The 24405-nt window shown below is 39.7% G+C and overlaps 1 long non-coding RNA gene across 1 annotated transcript; it reads left to right on the top strand.

Moving 5' to 3' along the window:
* The first annotated feature begins 13860 nt into the window (after positions 1–13860).
* LOC146444278 (uncharacterized) lies at positions 13861–15984 on the top strand. Its single transcript, XR_014849970.1, has 3 exons — positions 13861–13990; positions 14110–14238; positions 14353–15984. It is a non-coding gene; the product is annotated as an uncharacterized LOC146444278 (long non-coding RNA).
* Positions 15985–24405: the final 8421 nt, after the last annotated feature.

Here is a 24405-nt window from a genome sequence, read left to right as displayed (position 1 = left end):
CTGTGTAGATTGATACACTCATCACCTATTTAAACTCCATACTCACAGCATGGCTTACTCTATTCTTCTCACCAGTCACTCCATGTTATCACCTTTTAAAACCTCTCTCTAGAAAATTATGGAGTTGTATAGAGCCCACATGCACCCTATGTATGACAGAAATTTACACTCAAAGATTTAATTATAGATTCTAGTTTCTTCTCTAAACTTTTAATTTTAACTGATTTATAACTTTCAGACTGCAGAGTACAAAAATTCCTAAAATTAACTGAGTGTAATTAAGTTCCCTGAGTCATTATAGGATTCTTTTACAGTTGTGTTTGAATAGGAGAAAAAGCTTTTAAATAAGCATTTCAGACCTCATTTTCATAGTCTGAGGTTCATAAATCAAGAAAAGTGCAGTGAAAAATTTTCAGTCTTCAAATTGTGAAACATTTAATATAAAATTGCCTACATCAAGCAGATTAGAAATCATCTACTATTTCCCAAATTTCAAGTAAATCTCCCTGTTTCAGTTAGCTGAGTTACCAACTAAAATGTTGTTGAATCCACTGGCTGCCAATCCTGGGAAAAAAGGAACCACCTACAGTTCAAATGTCATACAGGTGCTTCAAGTCCTGGGTTCAGGCACACCAGCAGCATGTAGTTAACATGCAGAAAATGTTGTGGCACATAAATAGATAAAACAATAATTCAAGTAACACTTGACTATGTTCCAAAATGCCAATCTGAGAAAAGCACATTGAGAGATGATTGAGGCAACTGATTAGCTTTTAAGAAAAATCAGAAGTAAACTGGTAGCATTGTGTTTGTGTTTCCACCTCCTAGCCCAACTGAGGTATCTCAAGTCTGTGGGTGGATTTGGCTTTTATGAGTTCTGAAGTCAGATGTCTTGGCTTAGGCCAGGTTCAAAATCAGTCCTTGAAGTGCAGCTCCTGACCTTCTCATTGCTTTATGTTGTATTTTGCTCATGTTTAAATTAACTATAGCTGTCACAAGATCATCAAGGCTGGAAGAGACATTCAGGATCGTCCAGTCCAACCATCAATCCAGTGCCACCCTAATCACTCCTAAGACATATCCCCAGGTGCCACATCCAGAGGCCTCTCGAATGCTTTCAGGGACAGTGGCTCCACCACTTCCCTGGACAGTTTATTCCAATGCCTAACCACTCTTTCAGTGAAACAATTCTAATATCTCATCTGATCTGCCCTTGGCACAACTTCAGCCCACTTCCTCTCATCCTTTTACTTGAGACATGGGAGAGGAGACCAACCCCCACATCACTACAACTCCTTTCAGGTAGTTGAGAGCAATGAGGTTCCCCCTGACCCTCTTATTGTCCAGACTAAACAACTGAGTTCCCTCAGACATTGTAGGAATTCAGTCTTCAAATGTAAAGCATCCACAGAGTGTACATTTGTTGCCTGAATTTGAGCTGAACTCCACTCCTGGTGCTTTAAAAGGGTGTAAAATCAAAGCCTGCCAAGAAACATAAGATATTAGCATGTGCTGCGTTTTGTCATAAGACATTAGTGATGTGAGGAATTCAGGGATGAAAAAGAGATGTGTAGATATATCATAGTTACATTGGAGACAGAGCCACTTAGAGTAATGAGATAAACTTTCACACTTCAGGGTTTAACCAATTCTTTTTGATCACTTCCTGAAAGACATTACAGGATGTGGATGCTTAAAATAGCAAGGGACTGGATTCACAGATCAGTCCTTGCTTCTCTTGACTAAGACCCAAGGCCTGAAAGATAATTCCCTCCATGAAAAAGTAATTCCCTTAATTGTCCATGACAGGCTGTTTTTGTAACATTCTCTGGACCATGTGGCACTTACCACTCTTGGAAATAGGGTATTGAACTTGATTAATCACAGCTCTAGGCTTGGCTATCCCTACACACTGTATTCAATCAGTAGAATTTATTATCCTATAACCTTTAGGTACCTTAAGCAAGATAGAGCAAACATCTTATTTTTGAAATGCTGATGCATAAGGCTGAGTGGTGGTGGGGCCAAGGGACCTTGTTCTCACTCATGACCTTTTTCTCTGTGATACTTTAACACAAGCAGATGTCTGCATCACTGGTGAACCATTCTGCCCTTTGTTTATTTTTGCTCATCTGCTTTTTCTGCAGGTGCTTTTTCCCCTTTCTTTTGTGGGACAGTGAAGCATTAATACGTAGTACTGTTGCCCAAGAGACATGCTAACAAAGTCCTAGTTTACAAGTGAGTTCACTTAGAGTTTACAAAACCTTCAGCTCTAATGGCTATATGCCACAAACTTCATGATATTTGCAAGGACACTCTCAGAGGATCTTCCTATTTCAGTTTAAGATCCTTTTCTTCTTGGAGTTGGTAAGTTGCCAGTTGAACTTTTGGTTACTGAAGGTGTGGGCAGACACCGAGTACATTTTAAACTCACTAATAATAGTTTTACTTCTGCACTGTAGACCTTAGCATTTCATGAGACAATTATGGCATCAAAATAAGTCATAGCTGAAGGCACTGACTGACAGTCAGCAGACTCCTCTGATGCTCACAGTAGCTATGGGAAGGCTGACATTTCAGCTTAGGACAAGGGACTCAATTTCCACTGGCATAAAAGCAGAGCAGAAAGAAAAACAAGCATGAAATTGCAGTTGAGGATAGATCCTTAGTCAGGAGTGCTGGCAGGAAAGGCAATACAAAAAAGTCACCTTCTTGACATCCCTACATCCCACCACCATGTTCTGAGACAAGTGCTGTCAGAGCACTTTCCAGATGGATAAATGAAGCGATGGCCTTTTTATGTGTGCCACATTTACTCTTTTTAATACTTCTGAACTAATAATACTGCTAAAGAGGTAAATAAAATTTTTTTTGCCTTGTATTTCAGCAGAGTAGGGTTTAGTTTTGGTTTTTTTTTTTATTTTTACTGTTATTATTTCTAGTTGTAGAAATCACAAAATCAGAGTCACAGGGTGATTAAGATTGGAAAGGACCTTTGGAGGTCATCTGGTCCAACTCCCCTGCTCAGGCAGGAACAGCTACAGATGACTGTCCAAGACCATGTCCTGATGACTTTAGAATATCTTCAAGAACGGAGACTCTCACTTGCTCTCACTCTCACTCACAGTTCCCTGTCTCTTAATTTATTTCTCACATTCAGAAGGAAATATGCATGTAGTTTTATATGGATGTATGTGCATGTGAGCACTCCTTTGCATTTCCTCATCCTTTTTTAATACTGTGAGGAGGTCCATACAAGAGATTAAACTCTGTGTATCCTTCAATACCCTAGAACTTTTTGTCTTTGGGTAGGGCTCAGTTCTATTTGATCTACATTAAAAATCAACAATACCTAATTGTCTAGTACAAATCCTGTTTGGTGTCCCCTGAGTACAGTGGCACACAAATGAAGCTGCAAACTCTTTATGATATTAAGAGCAGTAGACTTAAGAGTGTGTCATTGTTAATTGTCTTAATTAATTGTCAGTATAGCATGAAAAGTTTATGAAGTATTTTACATATAAAGCAGCTTTTTTTTAAATCCCAGAGCGCAACACACTTAGAGCAATAGCCTGACTTTGGAGCTGATTAGTAATCCCTCTTCTCTCTGTTTGTTTATGAAGATGTTTTCTTTAGATGTCCCACCTTGCCATGGAAATAAATGTAAAGAATAAAGGTTGGCATTTCAGCAAAAGAACAGTTGCAATTCGGAAGCTAAGTTTTTGATCCATTTACTGGGGAAATCCTGTAGGCTGAATAGCAGAAAATGCTCCCACTTCTGCAACAAGCTCCTCCACCTTGTCACTAAACGGTGACAGGCTGGGAAAGCCTGAACCTGTAGTGCATTACAAGTTAGTCACTTGGTTCAGGAGAAGTTGAGATTGTGGACACAATGTGGAGATATCCTCTTCAGGTTTTTCATTCCTTTTCCTGTTGTCTTGTGCAGAGCTGCTCCTATTCAAGAAATACAATGCAGCTGAGATGTGTGGGTGGAAGAATGGCATACAGTGCACTGACCAGGGCATCAGACTTGGCAGTGCATTTCCCATTCCCACAGCTTCAGCTCTGGCAGTACCCAGCACTGAGCTATCTCCATCTGAAGCAGGATAATCAGCTCAACATCTCCTCAGCTTGGTGACAGAGATTCTAAAAGGAATCAAAGACCTTAAGAGTCCCTCCAGGCACATCACTACACTTTTATTTATCTTGACAATATTTAAACTTTTGATTTGTATGGATTTATGATTTTGAAAGATGCCAAAGGGAGTTAATGTCATATTGAAGCAAAATATTAAAATGTACAGCTGCAATTTTGAGACATAATGCCTTGACTTAGATACAGGTTGCTCTTAACAGAACTTCTGAAACCTCTTTAAATGTCATTGTGCTATATGTGATATCCTTTAGAGCCTGTGACTGCCTGCCTTAAAAGATTTAGTTTTATTGTGCTCTGAAGCATGTACTGACAAAAGAGCCTTCAGAATTACCTTTGGCAGTAGCCTGCATGAAAAATTCTTGATGCCATATTTCACTGGAAAATTTTATTCTTAATTTGCGTTTGCATAGCTCTTTGGTGAGTTCTAAAAATAGCTATAGTTATAGTGACTGTAGTATAGTTACAAAAGGTACGGACAGAGAGCTAAAAAGAATATTTTCTCAGGGGCTCTGAAAATTGTAGAGGTACAAGTGAAGAAAGTAGTGAGGAAAATATTTTCTTTTCTGCTACTACTTATGTTTAGACTTCAGCACTTAACCTTGCAGAACTGTCAATACCATAAGCACCTGAAAATCTGTAAGAACTCCTTTCTTCCTTTGAAGGGTATATCTGAAGTACAGCACACTGAGAAATACTGATTTCTTGAACATTGAATGTGAAAAGATGTCTTGAATGTTTACAATTAGTTCTCTGAGTCTGATATTTTAAAGAAAATTTGAAGTACATATTAGAAGTACCTGGTGAAAATAACTTCAGTTATTTCACATAATCATAGAATATCCTGAATTGAAAGGTTCCCACAAGGATTACAGAGTCCAAATCTTAGCCCAGGCCCAGGACACCTCAAAAATCACACCACGCTCCTGAGAGCATTCTTCAAACATCATCTCAATGAAGAACCCTTTCCTGATATCCAACCTGAACCTCCTGTGACTCAGGTTCATGCTGCTCCCACAGGTCCTGTCCCTGGTCAGGAGGGTGAAGAGATCAGTACCTGCCCCTCCACTTCCCCTCAGGAGTGTGTTGATGACCACAGTGAGGTCTCCCTTCAGTTTCTTCTTCAAGCTGAACCAAATGACCTCAGCTGCTCCTCATAAAATTGTCTGAGTAAATCTTTGATAAGAATTTTTTTCTCTCAAAGTATGAAAAAATATTTTCAGAAAACTGCAAATGCTTTAAGACACTCTTCATTTGCTTTGAATTTTTTAGTCTCTCAAATTCAGGGAAATACAGTAACAGAGACAGTTATATCTTTTCATATACTCAAGAAAATTTGCACTACATTTAGAAAGAAAATTTATGCTATATTTAGAAAGAAAATTTTGAGGGGTTGTGTGATACAAATTTTTCCAAAATGAGGTGAAAGAGTCTAAAAGAAGGAACATATTAAAACATTCTGAATAGCAAGCTTGGGATCAGCTGCCTCTTTCAGGTGGCTTGTCCTTTCTACTTTTACTCAGAAGAGCACATTTGATGGTAACGTGAAAGAGATATTTTGCTGTATGTGAATTGCAGGTTCAGTTTTTATGTTTGCTGGGTGAGCAGCCTGTGTGCATCCAGGATGTTGCAGATGTGTGTGGGACTGCAGAAGTGTACTGTGAGTTGCTGCTGCTGCTGCTGCGAGGAGTGCTGGAGCTGCCCTCAGATGTGGCAGACAGCTGGCAGACTGCTGCGCTGCTTTCAGGCACAGGTACTCTCTGTTCATGTTTATCTTGCAGACCTACAATGCCTTGGCAAAGTATCTCTGTCTCTTCCTTATGGCCCCCTTCTTCTCGGGTGCTGGTGGTATAGTAAATGCAATTCACTGCCTTTGTTATTTCATGTGCAGCCAGTAAATTTGGATGTAACTGTGATCACCTTCCCTAGGATCAGACTGGAGAGAGAGTACTCTAGTCAGACTTAATGGGTCCAGAAAATACACAAGCATCTTTTTGGGGTTGTCTGCCTCAGGAAATAACAGCAGGGTGAAAGACCAGTTCTCAGGGGCCAAGCTTCTTCCTACAGTGGATATCTACCTAAAATACTTTAGTTTTCACAGCCTAGAACATGTCCTACTTAGTCTGGACTTCCATTCTCTGCTCTCTAAATAGTTCCAACAACTGTGTGATGGCACTATACATATTTTACTGATGTGTTTAAGAACACACAACCTTCTGAGCATGTTACAAAAGTGCACAAAAATGACAGGGAAAGGGGGCTTGGTTGGTTTTGGTCAAATAAAAATACGTTTGGCTTTAGAAACTATTCTTGGTTTAATTCTGGTCTAGTGCCTCTTTCTATAGCATTCACTTTTGAGTGATATGCTTTGTTTTCCATTTTGAGAAATGACTGATAAAATGGTATGCATGAAAAAAAATGCTTGCCTGAGTGTTGACACCCATTCATTGGGGCGAAATCTGACAGTTTTACTTGAGATCCAAAAGCATACATTACTCTTGATTGTACCATGCTAAGAAGGATGGGATCAAGTCTGGTCTGAAGAGTGCAGGCATTCCCCAGCAACATCTGTTTTTTTCCTTCAATGATGCTTGAGTAGCTGACAGAGTGGTAATGACTTAACAAGTGCAGTGTCTGATTAGAGTCGTGTTTGCAGCACAATTGCTTCAGGATAATTCAGTAAGAAAATACTGTTCTTGGAGAACATTATTTCTTTAATTCTTTAAGAGATACCTAATCAGACTCCAAGACTGGCACATTTTTTCCTTCCTGTAGTATACAACATTGTGGAATCTAACGGGACATTGGAAAGGCATAAATAATCCATCTAAAGCTTCCCAGCATGGGAAGTGTCTCAATATAGAAGGAAGAAGAGCTCTTTGAAGGCTGAAATATCAATGTACAGCAGCTGCTTTATATCTGTGGGATCTTCATGTTCCTGCAAATAACTATAAAATTGGGCTTTTTTTGTTTTAAGTGAATCTGTATGTTTTCTGTGTAGTGACAGAAGGCTGGCTGTCTTTGTGCTCAAGCAGTACTTTGTAAAACAGGGAAGAAAAAGTACAGACATTTGTTCTGCCACCCTGATGCAGACTGAGGGCCAGACCGCTACACAAATAACCCTGAAGAGCAGCAAGTCTACTAGAGTTTTGAGCTGCCTGTCTTCAAAGGCAAGGAATTAGTCTGACAGGAAAGCAGTAAAGTGTGTGGACACTTCCCTTCCTGCTACAGATAGAAGAGTGAGAGTATGGGAGATCTTTGAGATCCATGGATCTTCAGCTGCACAACCTGTTTGCCACCCTAGAGGGATATCCACCAAGTAGCCATCCCCACAGGTGAGGAGATGAGTTATAAGTGGCAGAAGAACTGTAATTTAAGGCCTCATCAGCAAACATTTTGGGGAAAAACAAGGACTCATAAAGCAGTTGTCTGAAAGCAATGCCTAGCAAACTAGGAGCTCCTATGCTTTCATTGTAAGTGGTCTCTCTCTGACCACTCTTCATAGTGAATGGGCCTTAAAACTCCTCTTTCTGCTGTTTCTTCAGGCATTCAGCTGCAATATGCTGCAGTAATTAGCAAAATGCTGATAGAAATGCAAAACATATTCCACCTGTCGTTTTCTATCAACAAGTTGGTGGATTTTTCTATGCAAAAACAGAGGGATAAGTCACCTCTTCTAGTGCCTTTGGGTAGTCAGCTCTGGCATGGTCAGCTTGGGTAATGGCAGAAATACAAAATCCAGGACAAAATAATGCTAAGTTAAAACAGCTTCAAGAGGAAAACATTCCCATGGAGACAAAGTTCTGGAGCAGATGTTCTTCTGGGCAAGTGGCAGGGCAGAAGCACTTGCCACGATCTGACCTCTGTGTGTGGTCTTCTCTGAAGTGACTGGTTTTTTCTGTAGAATGTCATTCTTCGTCACATCTCTAGCTCAGGAACTTGTTGACAAATATTCATTAAATACTCAGCATTAGAATTTCCCTTGAAACACTTTTCGACACATTCTACCATATCCCAAGGCAGCTAGAAGAATGTAGTAAGATTTACTTAGACAGTTTAATGAGGCTGGACAATGTCAGGGCAATGTGAAACTGCTTTGGCTCTGAGGGTCCATGCCCTGGCCTGCAGTAAAGGCATAAACACATGTCATCTTAAAGGGATCTCACTTTGCCAATAACAGAAACACATGTGGAGATCTGTGGCCTCTGAGCTCTGAATGAACTGTAAAGTATATTACAAGCTAAAATCCCTTTCAGAGGTCTGCACAGGGAGCATGGGCTGCAGCTAAGTTGGCATGTGATAAAAGAAAGCATTCTGTTTCCAGCATACACTTGGGAAAAGTACCCTCAATCAGACCTTCACAAAAAGCTTGAGATAACTTTCTGAAGCAGACACCAGCAGTGTTCAAAAGGCACATGGGGCTGAAAGCTCAGCCCGAGGCTGAGAGCTGATAATGCAGAATGAGGGTTAGTTAGTGACTCAGCAAGTTGTGGGGAAAGTGAAACAAGAGAGAGTGCTGTAGGTCAGGTAGAGGCGTGTCTGCCTACTTATCAGAGTTAATTTTGCATAGCAGTTTGACGTTTAAGTCTTTATCTCTGATAAAGGCTAATGGTGTCCCTAAATTATCTTTGCTTAAGAAAAAGGATTGCGTGTCTTGCATGAAGAAGTGTGAGGACTTCTTTTTGGTTTATATTTTTCTCCCCTCCCTGCAGATAATAGTGCTCTCTTATCTACATTACAATTTATGATAATTTCTAGAATACTCAATATCAGGCAGCTCTGAGGCTGTATCAAGCTCTGGAAAGCCCACAAAGCTTGTGTAATATATTTACCATACTACAGGTATGGCAAATGCTGAAATAGTGTTATTATCTAGTAGTGTATAACATAAATGTTAAGCATGTTATAGTATAACATTAGAAAGCTTCAAAACATCCTGGTACTTGTACTATATAGTCTAATGAAATTAAATCTGTTTGAGAATTCTGGAAAAAAGTCTGTTTTTAGTGAAATGAAAATTGAGGGTTGGGCTGTGTTACTGATTGTATCTTGTTAAAATTTTCAGGTGAAACAGAGAATATGTGTAGAATATATACATTTCTAAATTCATAATGAGAAAAACCTTAAAAGTAATGGGAGTCACAGTGAAATGAATCAATTAATTTCAAAACAATTTCAATTTAAAATCATTCCCTTATCCAAAACAGCAGCCCATTTCTTTTTAACACACACAAAAACATGCATGGCTCTTACATACTTCCTGCATGTGCGTGTGCTTGGGCTTCTGCATAAGGCAGAAAAAAGACAGATCATCCTTCTGTTTGTGAGATGCCAATGTAAAAGAGGAAAGTAGGAGCTGGTAAGAGTAAGAAGTTATTTAGGAGAGGATCATTGCTACACTCAGCTGAATGCAGTGGGGAAAGTGGATGTCTGTTCAGAAACATAGAATTTGCAAGAAATGCACACTGATTATAAACCCCTCTGATTTCTTATTGCTTATCTTTGTTCTCCATCACAGCAGAGGGGTTTGCACAGTGTGTGATTGTCAGCTAGAAGTGAAGGATAGGTGCAGGCAGGTACCTCACTAACTCACCTGGATGGGAGCAAGTGTGCATTCTGTAAGTCAGATGGCAACAGCCCCCTGATTACAGGACAGGTGGGAAACTCCCTCTCATTGGAATACTCCCTTTCCCTGGCACAAGCTAAACCCCACTACAGGAATGTATTGCTCCAAGTGTCCTACTGGTTGTGAAGCTGATCAGCTCATGGCCAGCCTCATCTGGGAGATGATCTGAGCAGTATCTGAAACTGTCACTGAGGAAATTCACTCCCAAGTACCTAATGATGATGTGGAAGGCTAAAGCTACAGCTGGATGAACAGGGGAATAAAGGGGAAACTGCTTCTCAAAATTGTACATTTTAATAAGGCCCATATGAATGCATGGTTCCAGGGATGCAGCATTTCTCAAAACAATCTGGGTTTTAGGTTTGAGGAGTCAAACAAGGTTGCTGGATTATTGTCTCAATCCCCAAATATGACAGGGAGGAGCGCCTTTAAATGGCAGTGTGGCATGTAATGAGTGATATGGAGTACTTCCCTTTTTAGGGATGTTAGAGGGATATTTTTATTTATTCTTATTCTTCCATAACACAAATATGTGAGAGATTCTCCGCAGAAAACACTGTGAGGAAAAAAACCACAGATATGTCCCCTGAGCACTATTCTCAGTATGAGAAGGTGGAATGTGAGTGGAATGAATTTCAAGCAGGTAAGAATCTCTGCTGTCTGTGAGCTCTGAATATCTGACAGCATGGGTAATCTGACTGGCAGAAACCAGTCTCAATAAACCATGGGAAATTGAACCACAGTGGTGCAAAAAGAATGCATTCTGAAGAGTAAGTAAGAAAATAGCTTTGAAATTTGTAAAGAAAATGTCCTGGTTTTGGCCAGGACAGGGTTAATATTTTGCAACAGCCTTGAAGGGGTGGAACTTGGAGCTATGTAGGCATGTCTAGGTTGCTATTCTATACCATGCCAGGTCACCACTGGAGAGTGAGGGTAAGAGATTCTTACTTCTGGGAAGAAGGGAGTAGCTTCAGGTTGAGAAAAAGTGTGGCAGGAGGAGGAAACCCATCCACCATTGTTCATTGTGGGATACTCAGTGAACATTTTGCATGTAAATTGTCTCCTTTGCACAATTTTATTATTAATATTGTTGATGTTGCTGTTTGTTTTTCATATCTCATTGCTGGAAATCGTTCTTATCTCAACCCATAACATCTGCCTCTAGTCTGTCTCACTGGAGGAGGGAGGGGAGAAACTTGTGGTTTTCTTTTAGGTGGGAATACTAAATTGGGGAATATCATTCCTAAATGACAACAGCCTTCATCTGGCCCGTCTTCCCAGAAGCAAGAGTCCCTTACTTCTGTCCCTGGAAATGATGTGAGTGGAATAGAATAACAACCAAACATGCCCACATAGCTCCAGGCTCTGCCCCCTCACAGCTACTGTGAACAATTTAACTCTCTCTCCTAGCCAAAACCAGGACAGTTATAATTCTACTTAGTGGATCTAAATATTGCTTTATTCATTAAGACATTACTAACATCTTCGTGTTCAACATGGCCAGTTCCAGATGTGTTATGAGTATACCCAGAGACTGGTAATGAAGATGAAAAATGAGGTCTTACATTGTTTCAAAAAAAGCAGATGTTAATATGTAGACTACACCTGTGTAGTAATTCACATCTAGGAACTTACTCCCTCCTTGCTGGTATTTAAATTATTAGTGTTGCAAATAAACTTAGTATGCTTGTCTTTAGCACTGTCATATCTAGCTTGCTAATAAATGGGAAAACCAAGGATTAGTGTTAATAACAGTTCAGATAATTGGAAATCAAATGTAGCCCATGGTAACTCAAATATTCATTACCACATTTTTATTCCAAGAAACCTGTTTTCAATAATGGATGCAAAGTATGTGTTACTGTCACAGTTCATTGTTTAATTAGTTTTCTGATCAAACAAATTAATGAAGGAAGACCTAATAAATCATGCAAAAGCAGAACGAAGTACTTAGTTAATATGTGTTGCATTGATTAATGGTGATATGAAACCACAGCAATCTTGAAATAGTGGTTATGTGTGACCACACACAATTACAAGGGCACCTTCAAACATATTTCTGAAAAAAAACCCCACAAGAACTTCCCCCAGTCAACCAACCAAACAAGACTAAAAACATAAACAACAAAAGCAACAAAAAATTAGAAAAAAAACAAACAAAAAAACCCCAAAAACCCCAACAAAACAAAACAAAAAAACTCAAAACAAAAACGTTATTTTGAAGTCCAAGTGAAAACTGGATCTCTGTGGTTTCCTAGCAGTGCTGCTGTGACCAGTGCAGGGTGATGCAGCATGATGGGAAGGAGATGCCATGGATGCCCTTGACCCCTATGCCAAATGAGCAGTAGCTGGGTACAGGCTCCAAGGGAGGCAAAGCCTTCACTGCAGCTGAGCCAAGAACTCCTCTAGGAAACCCACAAAGGAGCCATGGCACAGAGGATGTCAGTGAACATGAGCTTGGAACTCTGACTGTGCATTAATGCATTAATAGCAGGTGGCTTTTTCAGGATTTCATGAAGAGGGATGAGGGATATCCATGCACACCTTTTCCAATGTAAGCAATCCGACTACAAGCAAACCTCTTTTCCCATAACCATGACAGACTAAGGGAGCTGCCTTTGAGCTCTCCTTGTCAAGCACTCTGAGGGAATACCATTCCCTTGAGCTGGGATGCCTCTCAACGTTGCTCTTTAGGGCAGAGAGATCTTCTGCTATCTTTGTATGAGATCTCTCTATCTTTGCAGATCTTTGTATGAGTCTGATTGAGTTCCCTCTAAATTTCAACTGGGCTGCACTCCAGTGACTCTCCCCTTGAGCTGGGATGCCTCTCAAGTTTTGAGATACCTTACCTGAGAACTGAAAGATCTTCTTTACCTAAGGTGGAGAGGTGCCTTACTCACAACAGATCATTGGGAAGTGGCTGGGAGCATGCTAAATCAATGCCAATGATAACCAGGTAGCTAATGCCTTTAGGCATAAATCATTGTCCAAGCCTGAGACCAAGATTGGACCTAACAGCACCTAAGCTCCATCAGGTGTTTAGAAAGCAAGGGTGCCTAATCTGAGGCTCATGGCTAAATGGGAGGGTCTCCCTTATCCCTTTGATTCTTTGGTCTGGTCTCTGTGAAAATTATTCTAGCTCAATTCTAACTTGATTTCCCTTTGTATGTTTCCTCTGTGTAGTAAAAGAATGAACTTTGCCATCAAACTTTATTAAATTTTGTAAAATTGCACTTTTACAAATACATATTAAAACCACTTTTGCTGATGTCTTTGACAGTGATTCTCTGAGCAACCATAAATTCCTCACCCACAACAGGGGACTCTGCAGGGCGTAATGTGGTAGCATCTCCCTCAGTAGTCAGGAATTTTGAGGTGAGAGTAGTTGTCAGTTATGGTGATGGCAGAAAATACACCTCTTCTTGCTCGCAGAGAACATATTTTGAACTATCTTTTTACCAGCCCCTAACACCAATACCATTCACTACATTATTCTAAGCTTAAAGTTTTATGGCTGTGTTATGGCACTGCCAAAAATACATGATTGGAAACCAAAGGGTAAAATGAAAGTGAGCAAGAATGACATAATAGAAATATGGAGGAATGAATGGAAATAATTTTGTGTAGGTGATAAAAAAAGGGACTGTCACCACTTAGGTACACTCTGTTGGATCTAGAATCACAGAAACATTGAGGTTGGAAAAGACATTTAAGATCATCAAGTCCAGCTGTCAACCTGGCACCCCCACCATGCTCAGCATCAAACCATGTCCTCAAGTGCTATAAGAACATACGTGACAACTGTGTGTGATGTATGAAAGAGTAGGATACCCAGACCACTTGAACCTAGAGAGGAATATTGACCTTTATATTTTAATTTAGCTTCAATTTTTAATTTGTAAGCTGCTGTTACATACTTGAGACTTACATTTCCTGTAGTGCTGTGCCCTCCCCTCAGTCTCTATAGGGACTGATGGTATTTCTTCAAACTCTCTTAACCTGTTCCCTCACCTGCCACAAAGTTTGTTGGCAACATCAGACACTTGGTTGAGCAAGCTACTTGGTGCAGCTGCAATTTGGCCTGTTAATTTAGGTCTATATCTAAGGAAGGATTCTGGGACCATCTCTTTCCCACTTAGCTCTGGGGATTTGTGGGTACATAATGCTCAGATGATCAGACAGATTTACAAGCTCTGAAACAGCAGAAAAAGGTAGGAATTTCCAGTAAGCAGGTGTAAAGCACCTGAGTGGCTCCAATGCTTTGGAAAATCCCAGTGGCCCCTGATTCTATTATGTGCTGAAATATTCTGAAAACTCTTGCCCTGCATAGCTTCCTCCAAGTCCCACTGCTGGGGTGTATTACAGCAAGGTTTTCCTCAGCCTACCCTCACCAGCAAGGCAACTGTTTGCCTTGACTTGCCTTTGCAGAATCTCCCCAAGGGCTTGCTTCCTGAGGCAGGTACTTGCTTTTCCTCTCCTTGTACAGCCCCGGGGGAGATTCCCCCACAAACTGCTATGATTAATGCATACACTATCACCTTCCTCTCCGAAAATTGTTCCTTTTGATTTCCAGACAAACAACAGAAAAAGGATGGAACAAGTTATTCACCTGCCAGAGGAACAGAGGGAGCTGACCTGGTTTCCCTCAGACACAGCTGTAACTGGGAAGGAGAGAACACGAGTTCAGTTGGCTGAGCCTTCACAAGCACTTTATTCATGCACTGCAAACTCCACTGCCTTCCAGTTAAGAGAGAAGTGAGGTTACAGTTTTCCTTCTGCAGAACACCTTACTACACATCCAAAAGGAACTTCTCTGAAGTTGTTTGTTTTAAGTTGATTTCCCATGAGATGAAACTGGCTGTTTACAATATTCTTGGACAAGGCAAATTAGATTTAAGATCCTGTTGTTGGAGTATTTTCAATGGGGAAAGCTCATACTCATTACCAAATATAATATATTTTGGGATGTTTAAAAATGTTCATGGATGGTAGAGAAAATTCAGGAAAATGATACTGAAAAAAAATTATTTATATACACAATATTGCACAATTGTGCAATATATACAATCCCCGGGTGGATTGTGTGTCTTTGATTTGATATATTTTAAGGAGGCAGAAGAGAGGTAGAAGCAGAATAGAGCACTCATATTACCTTTTGATTGACAGCGTTGACAGAATTTTTCCTTTGAAAAGTGAAAATTCATACAACCTGACATCATTATGAAACCAAGGGCCAAAACACCAGGACCAGCTGAAAAAGAAATGGAAGAAATGCCATAAGCAGACAACTTTTAAGTTTGTCCTAAAGTTTATATTAATTCATTTTGGTAGAATTTCTTAGGTTTTAGTTAAAGAGGAGTTAGCTTGGAAACCATGGCAGCCTGGTCCTCTGATGGTGAGGTGAATCAGCCCTGTGCTTTAGCTTTCTTGCAGCTCTTACACAGCTCTCTATTGTATGTGTACTGAAGATGGGGTCCAGAAGTAATTTGCTAGTTTTGTGTCATCATTGCAGGTTGTGCCATTGTACAGAATTAAAGGAAATAACATGCAACATCTTCCTCAGAAGCGAACAGAGAGATAACAAGAGCAATAATTGTTCTATGAAATAGGATGAGGGAATTTTTATGGTGGGTTATTATGGCAGCAACTTTGGTTTAAATAACAAAAACTGAACCTAGTAAGACTAAAGTGTGCAATCTGTAATCCCACACTACCTAGAGGAGGAGTAACAAAAATATGAGCTATGTTCAGACACAGAACTGACCAGGTACTATCTCTTCTCATCATATTCACCTAAAGAGACTTCAGGGATTCTGTGTCTAAGGGTGTCAGCCTCTGCTCCTGAAGTGGAAGGTTGAAAAGCATGCTCAGAAGAGGTCTCCCCTGTATCTTTTGAATGGATGAGGTTCAAACATTCACTGTTCACTCCCCTGTTTACAATTACTTTTGCACCCCTGTAGAATTCCCACCAGCTTTCAGAGAGACAGGATTTCACTTCAGGTATTTGATCTCCTAAATATCAGGTTCTTTTTCTTATTTTTTTCTGAAATGGTGGACTAATTTTAAATAAATTTATTTTAAATACAGAGAACGGTAGTTGCAACTCAAGAAGAAAGAACTATTCAGATTGATTAAGAATTTTAGAGAGGCTTTAATCAGAAGTAGAAACCAGGCTTTTCAAAACAGTTAACTTGAACTAATTAATTCACTTGAACTAAGTAAAAAAGAAAGATTTTGTCTTTCTACAGCAAATTCTCTAATGTGAGCAGAAAGTTTGGGAGATCCACCTTTTCCTTCATGGAGACGAAATAAATGTATTGAAATGTTTTATGAGAAGTGGTGTAAAGAGACAGTTGTCAATACAAAGAGTTTTCCACTGCTTTTGTTAGTTTTACTAATTGTTTTCCCAGCCTAATTAACCAAAAGGTTGTTTCCTGCCTTTTTTTTTTTTTGTTTTTTTGGTGGAAAGGTGATTCTTTCAAAAGCCCATTTCTGCAACAATCAGAAAACTTAGGTGCTTTGTTCCTTGCTCAAACCATCAGTTGATATATCCTGTGGGGACGAAAATTAAGATAGAACTTCACATTTAACCAACCAAAAGAGCTGGTTCAATGTAAAGGTCCATGGAACCCCCCAAAATATCACTGGGCTGTGTTAAATGGAAACAATCACACTTGCCAGAAGCACATGGTCTGAATAAAAGACAAATATGGAGACTGTGAATGAGTCTGCCCATCCATGGGGGCCACACCTGAAGAGGTGAAGGGACTTACCTGCTCATGTACCTGGGGTGAGAGGAGTGACTTCCTCCACCTTCAGCTTCCACATTTCTTGAGGTGAGTTCTGTGAGCAATGAATGAAAGGATGCTACCCACTTAACCTACTTTCTTTTACTAAGGAAAGATGACTATCCAAACACTGTACTTTGCTTGCCACACAATGCAAATGAAAATACAAAGAATTGTCTGAACAGCCTTCCGAAAGACTGAGGAATCACAGAATGGGCAGACCAGCAGGGGTGTCAGATCACTTAGAAAAATGATATATCATGAGGTATGAGACCTGTCACAGCTTCAGACAGCTGAGCTGTGATTTGGATAATCGTTTTTTACTCTTCACCTATTTTAATAAACTCGGGAGTTAGAGACATCAAAGGCATTTGTGCCCTGTGACAGTTTGTTGCTAGAATATAAATGGTGAGATGTGATGCACATTGCTTGGGTGAAAGACCCTAATGAGCCCCTGCAAGCTCCAGCTCTCTGCTCCTTACTGCCCACCTGGAACAAAAGAGAGCTGAGACACCAATGCTCTTGTAACCCTCTTTAAAGGTACAGATTATGCTAGAACATGTGTGTGGCTTTAGGGCACCTCAAGAACAATGTACGTAAAGCACCATGCAAACATTATGAGCCACAATTGCACAAATTAATTCAATACACTCTAAGGCTTATGCATGTTCTGCCTTGGTGCCCACAGGGTGAGAGAGACTGAAGGTGGTCTCACTCCTTTCTTTTCACTGACACTTCTCCTATTTCTGCACAAAGCTTCAAAGGCTCCTGTGTCTAAAGCTTGTTTGAGCCCTTGCTCAGCATCCTGAAAGCTGAGGGATGTGGCAGTGTTTGCAGCAGGGATGAGGCAGGGCAGCACTGTCACACTGATAGCTGGGGGTGGCTCTGGCTGCATGTGTGGCCCCAAGGGCAGAGCTGCCTGCTAAAGTGAGCCAAGAGGGGTGCAGTGCTGCTGTTGTGAATGTAAGAATGAAAACTCTGAGAAATGAATGGCACAACACTGCCAGAAATACTGTGTGCTTCAAGCAAGGCAGCTCTGGGTGGAATCTGGTGACATTGCTGTGACTGGGAATAGGGATAAGGCAAAGATAGCCACACATATTTTGTGTTTCTTACTGGTTTTATCTGTGTGGATGAGGTGCAGGATTTTATGTATATCTGCCTGGGATAATTACGCATTTGACTACATTTCTAACCATTACTATCAACTTCTTATATAGTCTCAGTACTTGAGATGTGTGTGTATCCTATGAGCTTGTGTACAGGTGTATGTGTTTGCCCAGGAAAATCTGTCATCCAAGTTTTTTTGCTGGCTATACCAGTATATCACGTCTTTCTAGTACAAGTCATTGCAGCTGCAATAAGGTTTTTCTTGAAATGGAGATTTACCAGAAGTCAAGCATCAACCAGTCAGACATCAACAAGTGTGTTGTTTCAAGAGATACTTTCTGATCAAAAAGTCTGTTTAACATGAATTGGTTACATGGATTGTGGCTAAACTTACTGTAGTTACTTTTTGGGTACTTACACTCACTCTTTTTGAGCACTTAAACTTACTCTTCTTGAGATAAATTTTCTCAACTTTGATGTAAAAGTCTGAAATTAAAAGCAAAATTAACATTCTTGATCTTATACTATTTTAATGGTTGAAGTCCATCTTGTTCACAGGATAAAGTATATTGTCCAATATTCAGTTAATAAAGGTAATTTTTGTCAGGATTAGAAGGTGTATGCTGGTGTCAGTAGCAGCAGGTTAAAACATTTAAGCATATCCCAGTCACTAATTTAAAAAATCTGCAATTTTATTTCTATTCATGTACATGCAAATATTTTACTTCAGACTGACATTTTTGATAGGGGCCATGACCAGAATTTTCCTGAATAATGCTCCAAATTATGTTGCCAGCAGCAAATTTAATTGTTGTATGCATACGGCACATTAACATATATTTGCTCTTTGTTCCATTCTTGAATTGCACTGCAGATGCAATGGCAAGCTGTCACATTGTAAAAATTAAAATAAATGTCATGGGCAACAAACTTATGCCATGTCATACCAAGATATCTTCAGGGCAATATGCAATAAGGCTTAAAATCATTTAAAAGCTCACTCTGGATGCTTTTCAGTTGGTTTATGACAGCTTACAGACGCATGAGAAAGTGTTTTCCAATGCCATTTCTTCTTCTTGTAGATCATTATAGGCAGATCTTTTTCTATTTCACATTGAAATTCTTTAACTCGTCTCTCTCAGCTTTCACCACCTTTGGCATCGACAGTTTCTGTGTTATCTGGTGATGAGTCAGTTATTCAGTTAATCTGAAGGTGAAGGAATGAATCTTTTGTTCTGGTCACCTGTTGTTGCTCAGGTATAGGGATGCCAGCTGTTCTGGGACTCTGCTGAAAATGGGCTGGCATTGATGTACCCTTCTTGTGTGGCTTGATAGACAAGTATCTAGTTCAGAGAAGAGTAAACCAGAGCAGTTATCTCTGTGGCATGGAGCCAGTGCTGTTTCATTTGCTGTTAACAAGTAAAATGTATAGGTAGCTATTTTCGTCTGTAAAATGCAGAAGTAAAATTCCAGATCACTGAAAAAAAAGGGATAAAATTGACTTGTGTTCCCAATGGTTTGTCCTAAGCTTGTGTAATCTTAAAGGCTTTTCTCTGCACAAATAGATCCAGTAGTTTCCTAGCTCCTGTCCCTGCTCAAGCCTGCTGACTGTATTTCAGGCTTGACTATCTCAAGTGAACAATTTTTCCTGTCCTGAGAATAGGAAAAGAAGTCTACTGTTAAATCATGTACAGAATGGGGTAAGTTTCCAACAAAACAAGGAGAAAGAGGAAAGATGCTTCTAGAAGTAGTTGCGATTGAATCTTGTTTCTCTGTAGCAAGATTTATAAAATTTCACAGTGCTTTGGTAACAGTGCACAGTGCATCTGGCTCTCAGTGATGACTGAGTGTGATTATGTGTGATCTTCTCTTGTATCTTTGCATAAAAGTACATGTTTTATACTGTGACTGACAAATAGCATGGCTCTTCTTCAGGGTGCAGCTGGGAGGAGCTCATCTTCCCCCTCAGTCTGCCCCATGAGCTTTTATGTGTGTGCAAGGATGTTGACCCAGGAGAAGGAATCAGATCATCTCCCAGAGGCCCTGCTGTGCTCACCTACAGCACCAGGGGAGGTATCATAGCCTGGGGTTTTAGGAGATTCCAGATTGCAAATAAATGTCATCTCTTCAAGGTGGTATCAGCTAACTTAAAAACAAAACACCTGGATATGATGAGACACTGAAAGTTTGCTGCTTTTATTTCAATGAGATTTTTTTTTATACATAAAGCTCATGAGACCTCTAGGTATAGCAAAACAAAAAACTACTTATTTACTGATGTATATAAAAAGAACAACAGAGTCTGTTGAAACCCTAAAAAAAAATTCTAGAACTGGTGTTTGCAAAATGGAATATCATTAAATGTGCAATTTCATTAGTTTCTCCGTTAGCCAGAGCAAAGGCATAACTGACAGAGAGTTTGCCACACCATCTGGGTTTTTTAATATAAGATCTCAGTACTGGTGATACTTGATTCTATGATGCAACTTCTGTTTTTCACTTCTCTAAAGAAAATGTGTTATCCCTGCTCTTTCTTTCAAAAATTGGTCACCCCAGTGCAGTTAGCAGTAATACAATAAGACACAAAATGCAGTATTCTTTGCATTTTTATGCCTAAAGAATAGTATAAATGGCTGCACCTTCAGCATGGTGTGACAGACTGGTGCTCCCACTGTGGTCAGCACAACCCTGAGGGGCTGAGCAGAGTTCTCCACCCCAGTGCAGCTGGGTGTGCAGGGTGTACCAGACTGTTGGATACTCTCCCGTGATGGTGTGCCAGCTGCTGGGCACTGGCAGCAGACACAGGAGCATTAGGCAGGGAGAGTAGGTGGGCTCTGGAGTTTTACAGGAGTTTGCTACACCAGCTGGTCTCAGAAAGTGAGAGAGGTTGGGTGGTGGGCAGTGAGCTCGGTCAGCAGGGATCTGCTCTCTGAGCAAATGTCTGTGCTCACCTTAGGTGCAAGCTCTGGTAACAGTGCTGAGTCCAAAAGTCAAGCCTAAAAGTCAAATCCAAAAGCAGAGTGGTTTCACAACCCATACAAAAGCCCACAATAGCTTCCAAAGGAACAGCCTCTGTGAAACAGAAGTGCAGGGAGATAGATGGAAAATGAAGGGATAATCTTTTCTGTTGTTTGTGCTGTAGTGAAAGCAGATGGCAACGCACAAATTTATGAGGATTAAAAAATAGCAATTAATCTTTCTTCAGACATGGATCAATGCCTCCTTCACTCAGCTCATCACAGGAGGGCTGGGGCTCTCGGAGCTCAGTCCATTTACCAGAAGGTGGTGCTGGCTGGTCAGCCTGCCTTGCCATTAGTTATTGACAGGATTATTCCAGTGTAACTTGTTGCCCTGGCGTGCAGGAATTCAGCACTGTATTTTTTTTTCAAATCAGTGTAGAGCAGCTGCTACACAGAATTACTTGGATGGCATCCTAGTGACTGCAGAAACACAGTGGTACTTGAAATTTTGAAATTATATTAAGCAGAATGTCCACCTTTGTATTAAGACTGAGAAAGAAAAGCTCAAGTGTTTGCAGGCAATTATAAATAATTTCAGAGGAAGAGTTGATGGTGTTGAAATTCAGCTATTAGAAATGCAAATGAAAGATCCAGCATAAGCTGTGGACTCTCCTGCCTTTGCTATGATGCTAGGGACAAGTCATTTCATGCTTCCTTGCCCATGCAAAATGGGTGAGCAAATTGCTTCTGAAACATAAGATATTGGACTGGTCATATGAAAGCCAGAAGGCATTTATTTCCAGTTAATGTATGGCAAAAGATTTCTCTTCACACCTTTAATATGAATCTGGAGATAGGGTCATGATAACAAAAAGTGGAATTTGTTTTTGGCAGTAGTCAAACTGTAAAAGGGGTGACTTTTTTAGTAGAAATCTTAAATTCAATGCATGGATGTTATGCAGACTGTGTTTACACTGAACACCCTTCCCAAAGGAATTAAATAGGTTCTTTCAAGAGTGGTAGAAGGTGGGAGAAGTGGATTCTGACAGTAAGTGGAGAAAACCCTTGAAAGAACAGAGCACATCAGTGGTCAGTAAACGGGATTTTTAAAAATTTCTCGGAGTAACATATCCCTGTAGAACTGAAACTAGTAATCTGCAGCTTCAGAACTGAAATTCGACTCATTACTGGCAAAACCCCCATTTTTGTTATTCATTATTTTGTTATTTGTGAAAAAAACCCCGTGAGATTATTTGGACAACAAGCAATAGACTATGCATGAAGACCTCAGTAGAATAAAGAGAAAATACCACAAGAAAAAAACATCACATTGAAATTCATGATGATGATGATTTTACTTAATTCATGGAGAAGTATGCAATCCATAACCATACCCTTTTGTGCATGTGCTTTTTAATAAACTTTTGTTTGTATATGTGAAAATTTCATTATTAGAAAACTAAGGAGGCTTGTGGTGTTTATAATCTTTTCTAGCTTGCTGTAAAATTTTAATTATTGTGTATTTAATTTTATAAATTAATGGACTTATAATTACACACTTCTTTACTCCAGACAAACAAAAAACCAAAATCTCTCCCATACCCCATTCATTCTTGACTCTACATATTGAAAATATCATTAGAACTTTGGGACCATTTTTCTAGAAATGTTATTTTTCCATTTTATGATTAATATGAACTTTGTGACAAACAAGCAAACATCAACTGCTTCTGAAAAACACATAAAAAGTTAATGAGGTATGAAAACCCACAAATTTTTAAACTATAAGGGGATCAAGGAAAATCTGTTCTCATTAAAAAAACCCTCAAAAATGCAAACCATATAGGTCCTTGTCAGTTTTCACTGGAATTGAAATTTCCCATCTATGGAAAGGCAGTTCTTCAAATTTTATTTTTACAGCCCATGCACAGCATTGCAGTTATTACCCAAGCCCAATACAACAGCCTGAATAATTCTGGTCACTTTCAGCAGTGTGTTGTGCCAGTTTCCAGACAACATGCAGAACATCATGGTTCTATGCCTTTCTTCCTGAAACACACCTACAATTTTTCAGTGAAACATCTCTCCTTGATTCATTTCTTTCAAAGAGCCAAACAAGCCCTGTTTCATCTCTCTGGCTTGCAAGCACTGCACAGGCACAGCGTGCAGATATTATCTCAGTCCCATTAAAAGTCATTGCAGAGAGTAATGCAGATAATTATTTCTGACTGACTGAGTTGTTGATCTTTTCGGTTCAAGGAAACAATATGAAGATCTTCTGCCCTCTTTCCCAGCCTTGTCCTGTTTAATCGACAGGCCAGCATTACAGATTGCAGTCTCCTGTCAGATGACACTCTGAATTTAGAGCATAGTCTTACATTGCTTTGCTGCTAAGGTTAATTAACACTTCTTTTTGCTAATACCAGGAACAGAAATGTAAAGGAAACAAGAAACTGGCATAAATGGAAATCAGCCAATTATACTCTGTGAACTTGACTTTAGATTTTAGTGACAGTTATGAGAAAAACAAGTGTATAATTTCTATTTTGTAGAAAACTTGTTTCCACATTTCAAGTCAGTATGTATTTGTAAAGCATAAACACCATACTGTTTTGGTTTTTAAATAATTTTTAGGATTATAGCTTAATTTACTTACCTTTGAGTGACCTTTAATTCTTGACTATTTCCTCTTAAATATTTTCTTAAATGTTTCTGTCTTTTATGTTAATGCTTTGCCAAAGTAGTTCCAGTGCATGCCAGTTTTTCTTTGCATTATTCTGCCTTAGTAGAAATTCTCACCTGCCCTGAATGATTTAATACACATTTAATGAAAATTATTTCTAAGTTTCAGTTCCTACAGTTCCACTAAGTTTCATCACAGGAAAAAAAATCACCCTCAGCTAAGTTCTGAAGATCCACACTTGTCTCAGGGCCCACTAAAAACGTTGATTCCACTAAAAGTCAATGTCAGCTTCCCACCAGCAGGAGGATTAGTTCCTTCCAGCCACTGCTTTTTGGAAAAAGAATCAGTGCTTTTGAAGCCTTTCCTTGAATCAATCCCACTCATGGAGATAGTGATGGATTAAAATATAGCAGTTATAACAGTTGTAAGAGTGCAAGTCAAGCAGGACATATTGAAGTTTAACCTTGAAATGAACTGAGGAAGGGAATTCACAGAAAGGACACTAAGGTCACCACTCCTTCTCCCCAGTACTCTTGTGCCACACTGTACAGATGTTTGTCTGTCATGATTTCCTCACTGTGAAAATGCTTTATATAAATACAGATCCATTTTTCCTTAAGAACTGAGTTGTTCTGCTTCTCTCAATCTATGTCCACTGGAATAGATGTTCCCCTTCTCTTTCCCTGTGGGAACTCTAACGTGGGGGTAGGACCAGGCTCCTGAGAGAAAAGTCAGGGTGGTGTTATGCAAGGGACCTGCTTCACAAACTCCTTCAGGCACAGCCATAAATGAAAGTGGGAGCACTGACAAAAGAGCAGCCTCATGGTAGCCCACACTGAACATTCACTGTTTCTGGCACATTGTGGGAACTTGATGTTATGCAAGCTCATCTGAAATGCAAGTGCACTTCAGGAATTCCAAAAGGGACATATATTGTGAGAAAATGGTAAAATATCAAGAAACTGGTCTACAGAAATCAACTTTCAGTGGGAGGAACTGAAACCCCAAATCAACATGTTTGTAGCACCTACAGAAAGCCAAGATGTTTTCTTTACTATCAGCCTTAGACTAATAGAGGAAGGCGG

The sequence above is a fragment of the Lichenostomus cassidix genome, chromosome 1, assembly GCF_008360975.1.
Source record: "Lichenostomus cassidix isolate B80296 chromosome 1, HeHo_3.0, whole genome shotgun sequence".
NCBI lineage: Eukaryota > Metazoa > Chordata > Aves > Passeriformes > Meliphagidae > Lichenostomus > Lichenostomus cassidix.
Note: the sequence above shows the minus strand (reverse complement) of the source record. Positions and strands in the feature narration are given on the sequence as shown.